The sequence below is a fragment of the Coenobita brevimanus genome, unplaced genomic scaffold, assembly GCF_032717465.1.
Source record: "Coenobita brevimanus isolate Jiangsu-jjx unplaced genomic scaffold, ASM3271746v2 jjx.HiC_scaffold_2778, whole genome shotgun sequence".
Taxonomy (NCBI): domain Eukaryota; kingdom Metazoa; phylum Arthropoda; class Malacostraca; order Decapoda; family Coenobitidae; genus Coenobita; species Coenobita brevimanus.
Genome location: NW_027643739.1, coordinates 143,101 through 162,500, shown reverse-complemented (window position 1 = coordinate 162,500; position 19,400 = coordinate 143,101).

The following is a 19,400-nucleotide window of genomic DNA, read 5'->3' as shown; positions in this document are numbered from 1 at the left end:
TCTATCTCTCGCACACACGCAACGCCAAATCCACACTCACACACACACACACACACACACACACACACACACACACACACACACACACACACACACACACTTTCTCTCTCTCTCTCTCTCTCATACTATTTTTTTTATAGTACACAGAACGGGCGAAACTTGGAATGTGACATCCGTAGACTTTTAGGCAGCAATATTTCTTATAGTGAATTTATGGCCGATCGAAAGTTAGGTTAGGTCATTTGGGCAGGGTTTGGTCTGATTAGGTAATTTTTGGTTGGGTTGGCTTCAGTTCGACTAGATATAGACGGATTAGGTTAGATTGCTTTAGAATACGTCGGTTTTGATAGGTTTTGGGTTGGGTTTTATTTCGTTGGGTTAGGCTGGGTTAGGTTCGGTTGGATTAGGTCATTTTAGGCTTGACTGGGTTGGGTTAGGTCGGGTATGATATGGTTAAGTGAGACTGGGTAGGATTAGGTAGGGTTAGATGCGGTTAGGCTGCATCAGAATTGGTTAGGTTAGGTATGAGGAGGTTACATGAGATTGTGAGGTTAAATACAATTAGACTGGGTTAGGTGAGGTTAAGCTAGATTAGGTTGGGTTGATTTAAGTTGGATTAGGTCATTCGAGGTAAGGCAGGGTTCAATTCGAGCAAATATTTATAGGTTAGGTGAGACTGGGCTAAATTAAATGGGTTTAGATGTGATTAGGTTGGTTTGGGTTAGGTGAAGTTGAAATAGGACAGATATGGGTAGGATTAGTGAGATTAGTAGATTAGATATGGTTAGGAGGGATTTCACTAGCACCGGCCACCGTAACATTGGCCTCGTCTGGTCAACCTCAGTTTTCCTTTCACTTTTCCCTGTATAATTCTTTCCTCTACTCATGTTACCTCGTAGCCTCAGTTCATAATCCCATGCTCCAGTCAAGTTACATTTCCTTTGCCTTTTCTTTTTTCCTATTTTCATCATTTTTTTTTTTGTCTCGTCTAGGCATTTTTTCCCGGGGAAAAGTTTCTCGTCTTCGTAGGCATCGCTACTTGGCTGCTTTTGCTAGTTGTCACCGGACAGTGGAAGGACGAGGGAGTGTGTGTGTTGCTGTTGCATCATTGCCCTGAGGCAAGTGTTGGAAATTTGCTGTTTTAAGCTGTGAAAGTCCAAGTGTGGTGAAAAAGCGTACAGCAAGAACCACCACATCACTGTCAACGGTACGAACATAGGCTGTCCTGTGACCCTGTGCTGCAGTATGTGCCAGGTGAAGGAATATCCTTGTGTCTGCCTCAGGGTGGTTACATGGTTGGAGAGCTGAAACATCACAGGGTCTATTGGATAGCACATTCTCAAACTTTGTACTGAGAAGGAGCCTCCCACCCACATCTTTCTTGACAATCTCCTCACTGAGGAAGGAGTCTGTGGTAGGTGTGGAGTGAATGGGGAAGGAAAGGTTAAAAGAATCACGTAAGTGTTGAACGAGATGAGTTGGAAGAAGTGGAAAGAAAAAAAGCGAAGAGGAGAGGGGAGCCAGAAACATGGGCAGAACGAAGTCGAGTAGAGTGGAGCAGAGAGGAGGAAAGAGAGCCAAAGAGAGACGGGGAGTGGGGTGGGGTGGAGTGGGGTGGGGCGGGGCGAGGTGAGGCGGGTGTAAGGGGGCAACAGCAGTACGCCATGTCCACCTCTGGTAGCTCGGTCGACATGACACCAGAATGTAGCAGTCTCACCGATATTGCCACCCCACCCCCGCCACTCCTGTCGCGAGGGGTGGGGGGTCGACAGGGGCGAGGAAAGGGAGGTGACGGGGGAAGGGGGGTAGAAGGAAACACTGACGAGAGTGATGGGGAGAGGAGGAAGAAGGAAGAGGGGAATAGGGATGTGAAAAGTTGAGAGGTTGAGCCAGGAGAACGAACAAACAGGGAAAAGAAGGGACATGAAGAGGGGGATGGCAGAGGAAGGGGAACAGGAAAGAATGGGAGAGATACGGAAAGGAACGATAAGGAGAGAAGGAGAATGGGAAGAGGCAAATGAAGGGGTAAGTAGGGAGGGGGAACAGAGAGGGAAGGGAGGAGGAGGGCTAGGTGAAGAGACATAGAAAGAGGGGCAAGAAGGAGAATGGAACAGGAAAGAGGCGAAAAGAGTACCAAGGGGAGCAACGGGAAGAGAAGGAGAGGCGAAAGAAGGGCTGAGAGAGAGAAGAATATAACAGGGAAAGGAGAGACTGAGGAGAGCGAGTGGGACGGGAGTGGTAAAGGAAGAGGGAGGGAGAGGAGGATGGATAAGGGAAGAAACAAAGAGAGAGGAAAGGGAGAAAGAAATGCAAAAAGGTGAGCTGTGTGTGTGTGAGAGAGAGAGAGAGAGAGAGAGAGAGAGAGAGAGAGCAGGGGGTCACCGAGGAGGGGAATAACTGTAGATGAGAGAGTGAGACTAGACAGTGAGAGATAGTTGGGGACAAGGAAGCTAATTGTGGCAAGACTTGTAAGTGGGTCAGTGTAACTCTCACGTCTCTAGGTATTTCTGTCCCCGCTCAGCAACGACCCCTCCGACAACGACTTATTCTTCATCACATACTCTGCTGTTTCGTTCCTTCATTTTTTCTTGGTGTTTCTCACTCTCACTTCAACCGAGAAAAGGATGAGAGCTAAAGAATGTGCTTTGATAATGATATTTTTCCCAGAAAGTCTCATCATCATCATCATCATCATCATCATCATCATCATCACCACCATCATCATCATCAATCATCAAAACCCAGTTCATCACAACTTCAATGGATTAAGTAAAATTCAAAATCTAAAAACGGAAAATACAATACAGGAAAAACTATCAACAAAGCACATAGTGAAATGAACCATATTTCCATCTTCTTGCCATTCAAGTCTACAACATTCTTTGCTGTATAACGTAACATTAAACTATTGCTCACACACACACACACACACACACACACACACACACACACACACACACACACAGGAAAACGATCTGCCTGATTCTTTGTTTTCGCTGCTTCTCAGTGTACGTCAAGCTATTTTAATGTCCATATAATTACTGCCAAGCAAAGTGACAGACTAAGAGACAGTGTGAGGAAGTGATGGTTAGAAGAAGACTTAAGAGGGCTGGGAAGGATATGAGGGAAGGTAGTGGATCGTCGTAGGAGTGTGGATCGTTGCTCAGTAGGGACAGAAAGCAGCCACTACGACACACACTGCAAAGCTAAGTGTGTTGCGCGTGGAATGGTTTAGTTTCTTGTCCTGCATGCCAATCACTCCCCGTAGTCTTGTAAAACCTGTTACTCACGCTGCCTACAATTTACATCTCCGACTCACACCACTTCCCACTCACACCACCTGTCACCTACATCATCTACAATATACACCTGGCACTTACACCACCTGTCACTTATACTTGACACTCACACCACCTGTCACACCACCTGCAACTTACATCACCTGTCACTTAATATCACCTGCAACCCACACCATCTTTCAGCTATACCACCAACCACCCATACTGTACACCACCTGCCACTTACACCTACCGGTTACACTATTCACCTCTCATACCACCTATCACACCACCTTCAACTTAACTTGCCACTTACATCACCGACCACTCAAACCACTAGCACCTCCTGTCACCTGCCAGTCACACAGCTCACACCACCTATCATACATATAGGCACTTATATCGCCTCACACACACACACACACACACACACACACACACACACACACACACACACACACACACACACACACACCTACAACTCACACACCACTAGCCGGCAAACAAACAACGTTGCGACAAAGTGTTCTGACTTTCAAATGCGTCTGACCACACGGAAGTACGGAGGGCGATTTTTTTTCCTTATTTTTTCAACCATCCACTCACTTGATGGAGTTCAGGTGACTCTACACTGAATGACAAGTTAAATGTTTTCTTGTAGCCAAATGAACGCCTGGTGGTCTGGCGGATTACGGTGCTCCACCCTGATGTTAGTCTGTAATGAACTGCGTCAAAGAGGTGGTTAGGGCTGAATGCTGATATAACAACACTCAGGGGAGACCAAATGGATATTCTTGTCTTAAACATTTGGATTAAGTAGCCAAAATCTAGGTCCCTACGCTTCCGATGGGATAATACAGGACTGGATGATAGACAGATAGATAGATAGACAGAGAGATGAACTGATAGATACATTGATAGACTGACAGATAAACAGATAAATATATAGGTAGAGAGACAGATAGACATATAGACAGACTGATAGATATATCACTGGACAGACATCGATAGATAACTAGGTAGAGACAGTGACAGACAGACCGCTTTATTGTCTGTTTCTCCCCCATCTTGCAGGCGAAAGAATAAAAATAATCGTTATACAGGAAGTGAAGAACGCCTCTGAACCATAATAACATAAATGGATTCAAGAGCTGTGTTGTCGAGGTAGGGAAAAAAGGGATATACTCTTACAAGCTCTATACAAAGGGTGGATGAGGCTCCATACAAAGGGTGGATGAAGCTCTATACAAAGGATGGATGAGGCTCTATACAAAGGGTGGATGAGGCTCTATACCAAGGGTGGATGGAGCTCTATACAAAGGGTGGATGGAGCTCTACAGAGAGGGTGGATGAAGCTCTATACAAAGGGTGCATGAAGCTCTTTACACCACCAGATTTAGCTCTTTGAAGACAGTCATCGTAGCTGAGGATTATATTTTTTACTTGTATGAGACGACTTTACTATTTTTAATTCTTTAGCTCCTGGTAAATGTAATCGGTGAGAGAACATTAACCCCTTCAATCCGATGACGTAATTTTTGTTCTTGCTACCTCTTGTATCTCTATCTATCTATCTATCTATCTATCTTCAACTTAGGACAGACCCAAAGCAGTGAAAAGGCAAATAAAGGCTATATTTAACCCCTCAAGTTTGAAAAATCTCCCTCATACTTAACAAAATCGTCTGGCTTTAGCATGAACAAACCCCCCCAAAAAACACGTCAGTTAGAATGGGTTTACAGGACTCAACGACGCAATACTAAACGAGTGTGGTATGAAACAGGAAGAAAAAGTACATCAATGGGCGTGAAATTAGTTCCTTCAATCCAATGACGTATATTATATTCTCATTTTATATCTTTTTCTTCTCACTTTCAAGCATTTTTTTTTTTTAAAGCTTATGGGAGACATGTCGAATTAGGGGGAGACATTAATTACCTTCATCAGCTGCTTCCAGACGAGAGGCCTTCCCTAAGTTGACTAAAATCGTCCAAAGTTAGCAAGAATAGGCTAAAAAAAAAAAACGCATCGTCAGTTTCAAGGGGTTAATAATTCTACACTAAAAAATGCATGCAGATGTTGCGGCTGAGATGCGTTGTTCAGACCTCATCGTGAAAAGGACATCCCCTGCGGCCAGACTCAAGGAGAACGAGGGACGAGGTACAGAGAAGGGAGTCTGGGGGTTAGGAGGCGACCGGAATGTTGCTGGAGACCGTGCAGCTTGGAAAGAAGCCATCGGGGGGAAGAAATAAAAACAGGGCTGACCCATGCAAGTACAGAACATTGCCTTATAAAGTGTGTGTGTGTGTGTGTGTGTGTGTGTGTGAGAGAGAGAGAGAGAGAGAGAGAGAGAGAGAGAGAGAGAGAGAGGAGGGGGAAGGGAGGAGGGGGAAGGAAGGAGAGGACAGGAAAGGAGAGGAGAAGAGAAGAGACGAGAAGCGAAGAGGAGAGAAATCAGAAGATACAAGAAGGGAAGAGAGAGAGAGAGAGAGAGAGAGAGAGAGAGAGACGTCTGGGAGGATGTTGGAGGACTAACCTTCAGCTCAGCCACAGAATCATCAATTTATTTCCTGACATCTGCAGTGCCGCCACCTGCACCCCCACACGATAAAGGCAGGCGCGCCCCAGGAGGTCTGCCGGGGCGAGATGGGGGCCGAGCCGGGGCGGGGCAGGATGGGGAGGAGTGGAAGATAGGAGGACGCGGGGTGGAGAGGGGTTGGGTTTGGTGGAAGAAAAGAAATGGAGTGGAAGATACCAAAAACAAAGGCCGGGGTCAGGCTGAGTGGAAGATAACAGACCATGGGGTGGAGTGGAAGGTAAAAGATGAGGCAAGGTGCTGTTGAGTAGAAGCAAACGATAGGACGAGTAGAGCTGGTACAGAGTAGGAGTTAGACACTATGGGGAGGGGAGGGGTTGGGTGGACGACTCGAGAATATGGTGCTAGGTGGAAGAGAACATGTGGCGAGGTGGTGTGCAAGGAAACAGAACATGTGGCCGGGCAGGTTTAGGTGGAAGATAAGAGGACGAGAAATGGGATGGAAGAGACCACATTGACAGGACCAAGGTGGAAGACACATGCGGATGGAAGAGGTGGTGTGGTGGATAAAACAACATGAGGTAGGCATGAAAACACTGAATGGGCGAGATCGGGTACAATGAAAGAAAAAACAAAATGGGGAGGGAAGGGTCGGGGTGGAAATTAAGAGAGCACGATAGGCGTGCTTGGGATGAGTAGTGTTATGGGCCAGGATGGAGCTAGGTCAGATAAGGGACAAGTCTGGGTGAGTCAAGGTGGGGCTCAGGCATGGCAGGGTGAGATGGGGTAGGGTTAGGTGAAGGACAAGAAAACACAGAGAGGAGTGGAGTGGAGTGGAGGATTGAAGAATATGAGGTGGGAAAGGGTTGGGACAGAAGAGAAGTGAATATGATGGGAATGCTTTGGTCGGGTCTGGTTACAGGATGGAGTAAGGTTAGATCTGGAGGGAGACTGAGTTGGACAAAACTGGTCAGGGTGACGTGGGGCAGAGGCTAATACACCGAGTGAAAGGAAGGGGTGCAGTGAGAGATAACTGGACATGATAGACCTGCTTGGGTTGGGGGTCAGGTTATAGCCAACGATGCAGCAAGGTCAGATAAAGCGCAGAACTGGGTGGGGCAAGGTGGGTCAGGGTAGGGCAGGGTTGAATGACGAGGAGCGAAACGGAGTAGGGTTAAGTATAAGAGACTAGGAATGCTTGGGTCGGATCGTGTTGTAGACTGGCATGGAGCAAGGTCAGATAAGGAACGAGTTTGGTCGGGGCAAGAAGGGTCAGGGCAATGCTGGGTGGGATGGTTGAAAACGAGGAGGGTAGAAGATAAAAGAACATAAGAATGCTTTGGTCGGGTCGTGTTATAGACTAGGATGAAGCATGGTCAGATATGGAAGGAGGCTGAGCGGGTAAAGGTGGATTAGGGTATAGCAAGATGAGGTGGGCCGCGGATATGACAGCAGTGATCTGGGTGGAGACTGGGTGGGGTGTTGTAAAGGTGGAATTAGGCTGGGTGGAGCAAGGTTAGTTAAAGAACGGGATGGAACTGCGTGAAGTGAGGCGAGGTGGACTAGAGGACAATGTAAAAAGGACTGAGGTTTTATGAAGGTGAGATGAAGAGGATAAAAAGAGAGAGAGACAGAGTGACACGGACCTGTTTACAGATGACAGGAAAGATTAGGGAGAAGTGTTAAGACGGTGGATTAGGACAAAACATGCCATTAGTGACGTGAGTGGGGATGTTGTGAAGAAGTGGAAGGAGAAGAGCTGGAAGGATCGGGATGTAGTATTAAGGTGGAATGAGACACGATATGGTGGAGTATTGTAACGGCGGGATAAAGAGTGGAACGGGACACAGAAGGACGTGGTAAGAATGATCAAGGCACAGTGTTGTGAAGGCGAGATAAAGAGCAAGGAAAGGGACGGAAGGGAGGAGGACATCAAAGGCATGATGGAGTCAGGTCCAGTCAGGGTGGAGTGCGGCGAAGGTAGGATAAAAGCTGAATGGAGGAAGGGGTGGCGCTAGGTGAATAAGGACAAGTCAGGATGGAATAAAGAACAGGATAGAAATAGCCAGGTCGAGTCAGTTCTGGGTGGAGTCTGGTACAGCTCAGAGGAGGCTGAGTGGAGGAAGGGTGGAACAAAATGGATGAGGGCGAGGCAGGTGGGACGGGATGGAACATGATAGGAGCAGCCGGGTCAGGTCGGGTCAGGGTGGAGTGTGAAGGTGGGATGGAGCTGAGTGGAGGATGCATTGAGCAAAGTGCGTTAGGGCGAGGCAGGGGCGGGACGAAATAATAGAGATAATTGGAATGATCGGATCTGGTAAGGGTGGAGAGAGGTGAGGGTGGGATGAAGGCAGGTGGAAGGAGCTGGGCAGAAGATATAAAACGTGGTGAGGCGAAATAAGATTGCTGAGGGCAGGAGAGGGTGGCGTGGGACTGAGCAGGAAAGAATAAAAGACGAAAATGAGCATGACTGGAGCAACTGGGGATATCTTCAGAGCAGAAAAACGCAAGAAGAAAGAGCCACCAATGATACCACATCAAGTAAATCGTACTAAGAACAACACAAACGAAAAAAGAAAGAAAAGCGCACCAAGAAAACATCAAGAAATTCACACCAAGAAAACGAAACCCTGCAAATGTCTCCAAGAAAACTAAACCAAGATAATTACATCAAGAAAATCATACAAAGAAGCACTCCACGAGAACACACACACACACACACACACACACACACACACACACACACACACACACACACACACACACACACACACACACACACAATAAAACAAGAAACACCAGAAAAGTCGAATCAGAGAAAAAACAAACCAGGAAAATACCAAGAAAGTCACATTACCACATGAACAAAACCAAATCAAAGCACACACACACACACACACACACACACACACACTAACGAAGGTGGGAACTGGTGGAGGCCAAATCAGTGGGCTGGTGTTGGTAAGATAAATATGGCGGCTTCTTCCCCAGGCCGAGTCCATGGGAGAGGCAAAACAAACAACTGTGTGGGAGAAATTACAGGTTTGTGTGTGTGTGTGTGTGTGTGTGTGTGTGTGTGTGTGTGTGTGTGTGTGTGTGTGTAGTGGGGATTCTCTGACTGAAATGACTCATGTCGAGAAGGAAACGTCAACCCGTCGCTGCCATGGACACTCTTAAGCCAAGAAATAAATGAATAAAAACAAAATGAAGTGGAACTAAAAAAAAAAATAGTGGTGACTGGAAAGACTTGTAACTGGCCAAAAAAGAAGTGACAACCCCTTCAATCCAGCGACGTAATATACCTTCCCAATAATAGTCGATGTTTATTTACACGAGGGAAGAAGTCTTGTTGTGAAGGGGTTAGTGAAAGCTGTATCTAAACCCTCCAAGTCGAAAGGTCTCTCTTAAGGTGTATAAAATCGTCTGGGGAGATCAAAAACAAAATACAGAATACAGCATCTGATTGAAGGCGTTACAGGAGTGGTGGCCGTAATAAAACACGCACTGGGTCTACTCTTCGTCAGCGATTTATTTTGACATTTACACCGCTCAGGAAGAGATGCAATGAAGTCTCCTACGCCACCGAGAATACGGCTCGGTGGCCGTGGTGGTGGTGGTGGTGGTGCTGATGGTGGTGTTCCAAGAGTTCACAAGGCCAGATGTTGTTGTGGGGAATGACGTAATTGTGATGCGGGCGCTAGTGGGGTGTGTGTGTGTGTGTGTGTGTGTGTGTGTGTTTGAGGGGGGGGATCCAACACCTTTACCTCAGCAGCTTCTTCTTCATACTATACAATGATCCCCATAGGACGATGGCGCCTTTACGTTATATGGTTTGTTCAGTGTGGGAGTGGATGTGGATGTTGGAGTGGGTGGTGTAGGTATGAGTGATATGGCTGAAGTGGGTGTGGGTGCTGGCTGTGTGGGCGTCACTGATCACGTGTAAGAAGTAGATGTGAGGCAGTGGTGAATCTAGGTATGAGTGTGGCTGTGGTGAGTGTTGACATGAGTAGTGTGGGTGTGAACAATGTAAGTATGAGTGATGCGGATGTAGATAGTGTCGATACAAGTGGTGTGGATGTGGACAGTGTAGATATGGGTGGTGCGGAAGTCGGTGTTATGGATGCACGAGCAGGTAGGGGTGTAACTGTTGAGGTTTGGGAAACTGATGTTATGACGGGCGGGAGGTGCGGCAGTGAGTTGGGTTACATTATGCTGTGCTAGGTTTGGATGTGCGTGTGGATACCAAAAGCGTGGAAATGGGAGAAACGGGTGCAGGTGCGGGTGCAAGTGTGAGTGTAACAGATGAGGCGATAAGGGAAGTAGATATGAAGGACGTGCGGTGTGGCGGTGAATTAGATCAGGTTTGGCTTTAGGTTAGCGTGTGAGTGTGGACAATGCAGGTGTAGAAGTGGAGTTATGGGTGCACAGGTGGGGATGTAACTGCTGCGGTAGTGCGGGTAGTTGATATGAAGGACGTGTGGAGCGACAGGATGTTATGTTAAGTTTTGTTAATTAGGATTTGCGTGTGAATAGTGTAAGTGTAGGACTGGAAGTTGTGGATGCAGGTGTGGGTGTAACTGCTGTGGTGGTGCGGGATGTGGATATGTCGGACTGGCGGAGTGGCAGGGAGTTAGATTAGGTTAGCTACTGTATTTCAAGTTAGGGTGAGGCCACACTTGACCTCGAACATTGTCGGAAACATTGCTCATGACATGTTAGATTCAGGCCTTGAACAAGTTAGCAACATGTCACAGACATGTTATGGACAATGTCACGAGCATGGTTTTCGAGAAAGTCACTGACATGTTCGAAAACAGGTGAAGTAGTCGTGTGGTCCAGACTTGTGAGAGACAGTACCCAGCAACATGGCGATGAGGGAGGACGCGTTTCGTTTCGTTTCGTTTACAGATTCCCTGCACCTATAGTGCAGGCCGGGCCATACATTAGCCCGGTCAGTGGGGTGTGGGCTGTATAAAAAAAAACAGTAAGGGGGGGATGACAAGGCCTGGGGATTGCCCAGCATACACGCCCTGTCTCCTGGCTGGCTTTGTGGTGTGTGTGAGGGAGGACGCCTTACTTGTCGTAGCCACAACGGTTGTATTATGTGCACAACAGGGACAAAAAATACGTGCTCGTCGGCGATTTTTGGTGCGTCCATCACGTAAGGCAAATCCCTATGGTGATGGTCATCATTTTGTAAATGACCTCGTCAGAGATGACATTGGACAGCTACCGGTGCAAGTGGGGGATACTTCAGAATTTCGTAATTTCTTCAGGATATCAAAGACAGATTCTGAAATGGTATCACGGTCGCAGATAATGGTCTACTGCTGTGTTATATTCATGTCCGCAGCTCAAATCTTCGTCCATACCGGTGCTTCAGACATGATTCCATCAGAGCTGCCAACATGTTCGAGACCCTTGTGTTTCAAACATGTCTGTAACATTGCTCCGGTTACAATCTGAAACATGTTGCCAACACATGTTTCGAGCAAGTGTGGCCGCACACTTAGGATGCGGATGTGGACAGTGCAAGTACAGGAATGGGAGCTGTGGGTACAGTGTGGATGTAACTGCTCTGGTGGTGCAGGAAGCGAATATGATGGACGTGGACTGTGCCAGTGAAGTAGGTTAAGTTAGGGTACGTATGGAAAGTATAACGTATAGGGATGGAAATGATGAATGCAGGTGTGAGTTGAGAGGTATATGAGGGAGGGGGGGGGGTGAGTTGGGGGAGGGGAGTCAAATGGTGGGTGACAGAGTGACTTGGAGGCGTTTTGTCTGTGGCCACCCTTTGCGGGATTAGGGCGTCGGGCTATAGATAGACAGATAGATAGATAGGTGTGAGTTAACTGCTGAGATGGTGCGGAAGTAGATATGCCGGACGAATCGTGTGGCAATGAGTTAGATTACGTTATATCAAGTTAGCCTAGTTTGTGCGTGTAGATAATGCAAATGTAAGAACGGTAATTATGGGTAACTGCTGAGTTGGTGAGGACGGTGAGACATTAAATTTGGTTAGACTAGGTGAAGTTAAGCAGGGTTAGCGTGCGGTTGTAGATAATAATAGTGTAGGACTGGGAATTACGGGTGCAGGTGTGGGTGTAACTGCTGAGGTGGTGCGGGAAGTGGATATGACGGGCGGGCGGCGAGGCAGTGAGTTAGGGCAGCCGAGTCAGCAAGTTTCGTCATCAAAACTTGTTGTGTGAGGGTCGAGCTTGTGGCTGGTGCTGCCGGGGTTCGCTTCCCTCCTCCTTAGCCCCTCTCCTGTTTCAGGCTAATCTGCTTCTTCCTCCTCCTCATCCAGACTACATTTTGAAGGTGAGCGGTAATATGTTCTTGTGGGCTTAGCAGGATTTCTTGCGTCTTTTGCGATCCGCCCCATGTATTAGTAGCAAATAAAGTTAGGTTGATGATGATGATGATGATGATTATGATGATAATACTTCATTACCCTGTTTTACAAGTCTAACATGCAAGAGAATATTTTATTTGCGATATGCGGAGAGATGTCAACTGTACAGCGGAATGTCACTGGTAACAAAGAAATGCAGATTACATTACACAAGAGAATATAAAAGCGTTATATATATATATATATATATATATATATATATATATATATATATATATATATATATATATATATATATATATCATCTCTCATCTCATCAGCCGTTAGTGTGTCCACTGCAGGACCGGCCTATCCCGACCGAAGTGGGGACGATACAGCCAATGTATCTACCAAGTGGCTTAGGCTCCCAAGTAGATTATATATATATATATATATATATATATATATATATATATATATATATATATATATATATATATACACACACCTAAATATGCCTGAACATGAGAAAAAATTCAAGATACTCGTCAAACTCTACTTGGATGTTTTTATTTATCCCGAGAACTCAAAATTTCAAAAGTGTCTAGACCATCTGATAAATTTAGTAAGGCCCCGTTTTTAAATTATTCTATGCAAATTATCATATATAATATATTATTTGGGCAATCTTATCGTCAAACGGTGATTGTAACCCTTATAATAAAAATAATTTTAAAATGCAACGTTAATAATGAATGCACTTTGACAACCAATCAGCTGACAGCTTTCAAAAGTTCAAGGCACATCTCTTGGCAGAGTAGATCCAATAAGCTATAGTGCGACAGAGTAACATGTGTGTGATGAGTGAGAAAAACATCAAATAACAAACACCTGAATATTACTTCGCCATAAACAAACATGAAAAAGTAGTGTGAGGAATGCTAGTGTGACTGGTAAGTGTGAGGAATGCTAGTGTGACTGGTAAGTGTGAGGAATGCTAGTGTGACTGGTAAGTGTGAGGGATGCTAGTGTGACTGGTAAGTGTGAGGGATGCTAGTGTGACTGGTAAGTGTGAGGGATGCTAGTGTGACTGGTAAGTGTGAGGAATGCTAGTGTGACTGGTAAGTGTGAGGGATGCTAGTGTGACTGGTAAGTGTGAGGGATGCTAGTGTGACATAGCAGCAAGTTAGTGATGCTAGAGAAAAACTGCTTAAATGCTGAACACTACCTTAAAAAAAAAAAAAAAAAAAAAAGGGATACTAATGTGACTTGTAAAGTGTGATGAGGGATGCTAGTGTGTAAAAGCGTGAGGGATGCGGGTGTGACTGGTAAAAGTGTGACGATGGATGGGGAGAACAGCCAGTTAGTGATATGTCGATGGAGAAAAATCGATTAAGCAACGAGCATCCGAGCTGAGCCCAGGTGTGATGGTGGTGGTGGTGGTGGTAATGTTGATGTGGCGCATACATTGCTGGTGAATAAGTGAATGCGTTATGGGAGGCACAGTTTCTCGTCCGGATGAATTACTCACACACACACACACACACACACACACACACACACACACACACACACACACACACACACACACACACACACACACACACACACACACACACACACACACACACACACACACACACACACATTCTGAAGTTGTGTTTATTGTATGTGGGCAAATATCATCTACCTATCTATCTATCTATGAATCAATTATGCACATACATAGACTACATGCTGAATTCGTGTTGGTTGAGGGCAAGTGGGTATAATTCATCTATCTGTCCTTCTATGGATGAATCAATTATGCAAACACGCTGAAGTTCTGTTTATTGTCAGCATGTGGATATAATTCATTAGGCTAGTCTAACTATTTATTCATCAGTTTATCTCTCTCTGTCTACAGGTAAACGATACACTCAAGCTGTGTTTTTTGGGAGTTTGCAGGTATAAGTAATCTATCGTTCTATCTATGCATCCCTCCGTTTTCCTATCTATTCCCCGACACCGAATCCTGTGAGAGGCAGCCACGACGAAAAGGACCTCCGGGCGTTTCTGTCTCTGTTCAGTGACAACCCCTCTTCCCACAGCACACCATCACCTTCCTTCTCTTCCATTGAGAGTTTCAAGCATAGGCTAGATAAGCATATGACTAATAAGGGGTGGATATAGAATAAAGAAAATCTTATAACCAATACTAATTCATAATTTTCCCTTTTCAGGTTACACTGTGATAGTCTCTATTCTCCTTTCACACTTTCCTGTAAAATGTCCACGCCAGTTTTTCTATACTGCGTGGTGTTCTTTCTGACTTTTTCCTGCCGGCTTCAGCTGGAGGGTTTGGAGGGCGGGGGAGAGCCTTCTTCTTTGTTATCCTTATCTCATTCTAGTAGTTCAGTTACTCTTCTAGGAGCTGCCTAGCATGGGCCAACCGGCCTACTGCAGTTATCCTCTCTTCTTATGTTCTTATGTTCTTATGTACACACATACATGCATATAAATACGTGTATACATCCATACGTACACACAGGTAAAAATCAGGTGGAAAATTGACTAGTAAATATTTTTCTATTCCATCTATCCATACATACATACATAAACATACAGACATAAACCGACTCGATCTCTGTCTGCATCTGCGGTTTCTCTAATGCATCAGTCCTTGCATAACCATCCAGCCTTCCATCTCTTCACCATCCATCAGATCAGCCACACACACACACACACACACACACACACACACACACACACACACACACACACACACACACACACACACACAAACTCGTCAATATCCTTCAACCCGCAATAAAACTCACATGTCGAGCAAACAGTTCAACCTCCTCCTTTGCGGTATTGAGAGAGAGAGAGAGAGAGAGAGAGATGCAATTTGGATTTTTTGGTATAAGATGGAGTGTTCTTTCGTCTCTCTCTCTCTCTCTCTCTCTCTCTCTCTCTCTCAGTCCATATATCTATCTATCTATCTATCTGTGTATAACTATTTGTCTATTAATCTACCTTTCTTCATTGTTTCTCACTTCTTCCTTCTTCGTTTATACTCTGGCTATTTCTTAATTTTTTTTCCCTCCTCTCTTCCCTCCCCCTCTCCCTCCTCCATACCTCCCTCTCCCTCCCTTAATCCCTCTTGTTGTCTTAATCTCTCTCCTCCTCCTCCTTGGCCTCTCTCTCTCCTTCACTTTCTCCTTCCTTCCTTTCTCTTCATTCTTTTCTTTTCTTTTCGTCTCCCTCTTTCATCCATCCTTTCTTCCTTCGGTAATTTGGTTGGCTGTTCTCATTCGTCTCCATAATCTCTCTCTCTCTCTCTCTCTCTCTCTCTCTCTCTCATTATTCCATTCTCCATTTCTTTCTTTTTCTTCCTTTCCCCTCCTCCCAAACCTCCCTTTCTCACCTACCCTTCTCTCTCACACCCTTCCATTTCACCATCCCTCCATTTTGCCTCCTTCCCTCCACTACCCCTCCTTCCCTCCACTTCCTCCTCCTCTCCTTCCCTCCCCCCACCCTCCTAATCCCTCCCCCACCTCCCTAATCCCTCCCCCACCCGGTCAGTACCCAGAAATGAAAGGAATGTTACACAGACTCTATTTTCCTTTTGTGTACCTGAGATGTAAAGAAAAATGGGTGACAGGCCTAAACCATCAGAGAGAGAGAGAGAGAGAGAGAGAGAGAGAGAGAGAGAGAAGTACCGTGAACCATTTAGCATTCACATAACATAAGAAGAGAGGATAACTACAGTAGGCCGGTTGGCCCATGCTAGGCAGCTCCTAGAAGAGTAACTGAACTACTAGAATGAGATAAGGATAGCAAAGAAGAAGGCTCTCCCCCGCCCTCCAAACCCTCCAGCTGAAGCCGGCAGGAAAAAGTCAGAAAGAACACCACGCCGTATAGAAAAACTGGCGTGGACATTTTACAGGAAAGTGTGAAAGGAGAATAGAGACTATCATAGTGTAACCTGATAAGGGAAAATTATGAATTAGTACTGGTTATAAGATTTTCTTTTTTCTATATCCACCCCTTATTAGTCATATGCTTATCTAGCCTATGCTTGAAACTCTCAATGGAAGAGGCAGCAACTACTTTACTAGGTAGCTTATTCCATTCGTCTACTACTCTATTACCAAACCAATTTCTACCTATTTCCTTACTGAAACGGAATTTTTCTAGTTTGAAACCATTATTTCTAGTTCTATCCTGTATGCTCACTTTAAGTACCTTGCTGATATCTCCCTTATTTATACCCTTCATCCACTTAAACACCTCAATTAAGTCTCCCCTTACTCTACGCCTCTCTAGCGAATGCAGACTTAGTCTTTTCAGTCTGTCTTCATATGACAGGTTCCGGACGTCATGTATCATTTTTGTCATTCTTCTCTGTACATTTTCTAACGAATTAATATCCATTCTATAGTAAGGACACCAAAATTGTACTGCGTAGTCTAAATGTGGCCTTACTAATGCTAGATAAAGTTTCAGTATTACTTTAGATGATCTATGTGGCCTTACTAATGCTAGATAAAGTTTCATTATTACTTTAGATGATCTATGTGGCCTTACTAATGCTAGATAAAGTTTCATTATTACTTTAGATGATCTGTGTGGCCTTACTAATGCTAGATAAAGTTTCAGTATTACTTTAGATGATCTATGTGGCCTTACTAATGCTAGATAAAGTTTCATTATTACTTTATATGATCAATTTCATTATTACTCTAGATGATCTATTTCATTATTACTTTAGACCCGACCACCACCACCCCCACTGCCCTAATCCCGGAGTTTAAACGTAGATAAGACCTCATTTGACCTTTGTTACGCCTTCCCTGACCTTTCTTTCGCCTGAGACGCTGAAGGGGACGCTGTAGGAGGGCAAGATTTGTAGGGGGGGTGAAGCGAAAATGACCCTAGGGAAGACAAATTACTTGGAGGTGAAAAGACTGAAGGTGTTGAGATTGTAAAGTTTTGAGAGAGAGAGAGAGAGAGAGAGAGAGAGAGAGAGAGAGAGAACATAAGAACATAAGAAGAGAGGATAACTGCAGTAGGCCGGTTGGCCCATGCTAGGCAGCTCCTAGAAGAGTAACTGAACTACTAGAATGAGATAAGGATAGCAAAGAAGAAGGCTCTCCCCCGCCCTCCAAACCCTCCAGCTGAAGCCGGCAGGAAAAAGTCAGAAAGAACACCACGCCGTATAGAAAAACTGGCGTGGACATTTTACAGGAAAGTGTGAAAGGAGAATAGAGACTATCATAGTGTAACCTGAAAAGAAAATTTATTTTTGAATTAGTATTGGTTATAATATTTTCTTTATTCTATATCCACCCCTTATTTGTCATATGCTTATCTAGCCTATGCTTGAAACTCTCAATGGAAGAGGCAGCAACTACTTTACTAGGTAGCTTATTCCATTCGTCTACTACTCTATTACCAAACCAATTTCTACCGATTTCCTTTCTGAAACGGAATTTTTCTAGTTTGAAACCATTATTTCTAGTTCTATCCTGTATGCTCACTTTAAGTACCTTGCTAATATCTCCCTTATTAATACCATTCATCCACTTAAACACCTCAATTAAGTCTCCCCTTACTCTACGCCTCTCTAGCGAATGCAGACTTAGTCTTTTCAGTCTGTCTTCATATGACAGGTTCCGGACGTCATGTATCATTTTAGTCATTCTTCTCTGTACATTTTCTAACGAATTAATATCCATTCTATAGTAAGGACACCAAAATTGTACTGCGTAGTCTAAATGTGGCCTTACTAATGCTAGATAAAGTTTCAGTATTACTTTAGATGATCTATTGCTCACGCTTCTCGAAATAAATCCTAGGACCCTATTTGCTTTATTTCTCGCATTAATGCACTGTTGCCTAGGTTTAAGGTCGTTACTAATCATAACTCCTAGATCTCTCTCGCATTCCGATTTGCTAATTTCTTTGTTATCTAAGCTGTATTTAGTATCTCCAGTGGTCTTGCCTACGTTAAGTACTTTACATTTTTCAACGTTAAATTCCATTTGCCAAGTTTTAGACCATTTGGACAATGTATCGAGGTCTTTTTGTAAGTAATGGCGATCGTCAGTCGAGTTAATGATACGCCCTATTTTTGTATCGTCGGCAAATTTGCTGATTCTGCTATTGACTCCTCTAGATCATTTATATATATGATAAATAATAAGGGACCGATAAAAGAAATATTGGGTTAACAGAGAGAGAGAGAGAGAGAGAGAGAGAGAGAGGGAGAGAGAGAGAGAGAGAAGGTCATTGGTGTGGACACGAAAACAAACAATGAGTGTGAAGTGGTGGACCTTATCTGGGGCCTCATCTGTGTGTGTGTGTGTGTGTGAGAGAGAGAGAGAGAGAGAGAGAGAGAGAGAGAGAGGAAGCAAAAGACTTTAACTTTCTGACGAAGCCACAGGTGAACGTGGGTTATCAGGAAGTGAGAGAGAGAGAGAGAGAGAGAGAGAGAGAGAGAGAGAGAGAGAGAGAGAGACAGAGAGAGACAGAGAGACAGACAGACAGACAGACAGAGACAGACAGACAGACAGACAGACAGACAGAGAATTAAGCAGTAAAATCTAAACAAATACTTTAATAATAATAATAACAATAATAATAATAATGCGTTTAAGTCTTTCAGCTAGATTTGTAAATGTATGTAGCGCTTTATGTATTTATGTAGCGGGTTTGTTTCTCCATAAATCCCATTACTGTAAATTAACGTTGATATTGTTGTAGTAATATTATTTTGGCAACTCTCAAGGGAATATTATTATTGCTTAGGATATTCGCACATATTTGTAGACGCACACGTATACACACAAAGACGTACACACAGGCATATTGTAATAGTGTACATATGATGAATTACACACACACACACACACACACACACACACACACAGGTAAAACAGGTGAGGTAGGCAAGGTACACGTGGGTTATCAGGTAAATCTCAGGGGCGGTCTTCCACCCCTGGGGGGTTGGATGGGGGGAGGCCCTGGGGGTGTTTGGAAGGGGGTAGTTGAGAAGGAAGGAGGGATAGAGAGGGAGGGGGGGAGAGGGGTGAAGTGGAGGGAGTGGAAGACAAAATGGGAGGTAGAGGTGGGGAGGAAGCTAGGGAAGGGAAGTGGGGAGAGATTGTGGAGGAGAGAGAAGGAGAAAATGTTATAGAACTACAGATAGATATATAGACAGATAGGTAGACATGGATAGGTAGATGGATAGATAGATAGGTTTAAA